The sequence below is a fragment of the Triticum dicoccoides genome, chromosome 6B (genome assembly GCF_002162155.2).
Source record: "Triticum dicoccoides isolate Atlit2015 ecotype Zavitan chromosome 6B, WEW_v2.0, whole genome shotgun sequence".
Classification (NCBI taxonomy): domain Eukaryota; kingdom Viridiplantae; phylum Streptophyta; class Magnoliopsida; order Poales; family Poaceae; genus Triticum; species Triticum dicoccoides.
Window position 1 is genome coordinate 499,404,809 of NC_041391.1, and position 3,308 is coordinate 499,408,116.

The window sequence follows — 3,308 nt, forward strand, 5'->3', positions numbered from 1 at the left end:
GAGGGAGAGGGAGCAGAGGGGGATAGGGACGGAGGGAGAGACGCGGGAGAGTGAGGGAGGGTCGAGGGAGCCGCGTGGCGTCTCTAGGGAGTAGCGGAGGCAAGCAGGGAGGCAGGAGGTGGCCTGGGCGTGTGCCCGCGCGCTCCGGCCACGCGCCTGCGCCTACTGGCGCGAGGAGGAAGGCGACAGGGGGGGGGGGAGTGGTGGGCTGGGCCGCTGCTGGCTGCACAGTGTTGGGCTGCGGGTAAGCTGAGGTAAGTTCTCTCTCTCTCTTTTATTTCTATTTCAGTTCTGTTTTCTTTTATTTAATCTGTTTTGCCACTGTTTTGAATTTTGAAAATAATTCAAACAATGCCAAAAACTCCTCTGAAAATATTTATGCTGCTTAATGGACTTTTCCAAAAGCACATAAAATGTTTCAGGGTATTTGGAAATATATTCTATACAAGTTATGAATATAGTTCCAAATGCAAATAAAGTAATGATTTAAATTCAGTGCTCAAAATATTCCTCAAAAATGTTCATTATTTTTGGTTTGGTGCAAAACCCTTGCCAAAATATAACCAACATTATTTAAGGCCATTTTGAAACATTGAATGCATTTTCCAGGGTTCTTTGCCCCTCTTTTGTTTAAGTTGTTGAGGCTTCCAAAATTCCTCAGTTCAAGTTTCAGAAATTTAAATATGATGCCTGGATGAAGATGCAACTAACTACAAACAATATTCTAGGGCTGTGACAGCACCATCTTCAGCCATGTTATTATATTTATTTACTTTTCTAAATTTAGTTGTTCCTGACAATTACATATGAGAGTAGATATAATTGAGTCATGCGGACTTGCTTTTTTAAACTGATAAGCTAGAGCCGGAGTTACATATTAGAGTAGAGATTATTGAATTGTGCTCCTAGCTCGTTTTTCTAAACCGATCAAAGTGTTCCCAGGATTGCCTTTTCTACAGAACAAGGTGGACATCTTGTGTTTTACCCGATTAACCATTTGTGTGTGGTACTATTAGTGTCCTTTTGACAGTAAGTTGACTACGAATTTAAAAGCTTATGTTTGCAAAGTGTTTATATGTTCATTGCTTTCTTATCACATCACATTTGTCGGAGGTGCTGTACTGATTTGAAGGAAATGCCTTTATATTTCCAAGTTGATCAACTACACAACTTCTGATCCTAAAGCCTTTCTTTAAAAGGGGCTGGTCAATGCAGCTCCATGTTGTGCTATCTTGCTATTGGGCTCTTTTTTCGTTACTTAAAATGGTCAGATATCTCTGATGTTAAATTCATGGTTGATTGCTTATATCCAAAATAACTATGTTAGTACACTGAAGCCAATTTCTACATTGTTAGTGAAGTTGGGTAAATAGTTTTTGGGCCACTGAGATATATATGCGCACTGCATTCTAACCCTGTAAATTGTTGTGCCATTAGTTTAATCTGGAATATAGTTATGTTAGTACACTCTGCAATATAATTATGTTATATTCTGCTTTTGTCAGTTTGCTGGTCCATATTAATTTCCTCGAGCTTATTTTCACATATCGTCATATTTACACCTCTCCGCCGATTGCCACCTATCATGGAGGGAGATGGCTTGGCCAGGCCGTCAACACCCATCGGCAACTTCCGGCAGGCACCGTCCCGTTCTTCCCCCCCTTACTGTGATGCCTTCATGGCCAAAATCATTAGCAGGAGCAAGAAGGTTAAGCACCAATTATGGTTAAAGCTTTGTATCTTTTGTGTACTATGCATGATTGATCTGATTTTGCTGGCCGGCTTACAAATTCAAGTAATACGACTATTGCAATGCATCTTACTACGTGTGTATTTATTTGCATTGATATTTTCTCCTCCTTAGGCTCCAAATCATTTGTGGGTCATAAATTATTGTGCATTATTGATGATTAATTTGCAATTTAAATGACAATAGGGCTTGGTTTTATAAGTGCGATGGCTTGAAATGTGACCTTCGAGTCAAGAAATTTCCTCAGTGAGAAGCTTATGTGAAGAATGATGTAATTAAGTTAGCAATTTACAGTTCTCTTTGATAATTTTAACTGAATTGTCAATGGCCAGTTCTCTTGAATAATGAGTTACTCCCTCAATTTTATGATGGAGATAATTTGCGAAAATTGTGTTTTTGTGATGTTTGTGGTCTTCTCTTCTCTTTTTCTTAATTTGTATTGGATATGCTACTCGCATATTTGAACATGCATAGGGCCTCTCAGTCTTTAACCCTGACTATAAAAATCCATTGATGGAAGCTGGGGAGGGCCGAGATGAACATCCGGCTCCCTGAGTCTAAGCCATCGAGATGGTAGAGACGATGTTTCTATGTCATCTACTCCAGCAGCCGGACAAGGCATATAAAAAGCATGGATCCTTTGCTCCCTAGGCCGCAAAATGATCACAGTGATGTCTACGACCTCCTCCTAGATGTATTAATCTCAATCTCATGTTTGGTTTTCTTCCCTTTTCTCTTCTAATGATGTAATTTCTTTTACTAAGATAACACCATGTTTGTTGTAATGCCTTGTTTGATGTAAGATCCCTTTTCCACTTTGAATGAATTTACTGCATATATTTCTTATTTAGTTTAGTTCATCATTCAGAGACGATGGAATATTTTTGTCCTTCACAGTCTAAGTCCTCTTTCTTCAAGTGCTTCACGTAAATGAAATTGTCTATTTTGAATTTAATACCTTTTAATAATAATCATAATGAGAGAGGGGTATGCTTTTCTCTCTCTGGGCAAATGTTACTTTAGACAACATGTACTAAGAAATAAAAACTCTGGAAATGTGTTTGAATCACACAAAAAGAGTTCGTAGTTCTTATTCATACTTGAAACACGCGAGGCTCTGCAAATTAAACCATGTTTTTTTTCAAGGCGCATATGGATTTAGCAGACCACAACTAAACCGACTGTACATACATGGCCTGTCCTTAGTAAAGAAAACTATTTTCATCGCAAACATGGCTTTAGTTGAAGGTTCTTGCAGCATGAAACTATTTTCATCGACAACATGTCTTCAACAGGTCTCTGCGCCATTTGGCGCAACGGGTCAACTAGTACAACAAAAAAATAAAAAAATCGGGACAACAAACATAACATGTACAGTACCAAAACAATTTGCACTTCCCTCAACAATAAAAAAATGTGTGTTGTCTAGTATATGGACTAAATTTGAGTACATTTTCCATGTTTGAATGGGATTGTACTCGGGTTAGTTATACAACCATCTAAATATTATCTTCACAACACATGACATGAATATAGGAGAAGTAAATTCCTATATAAA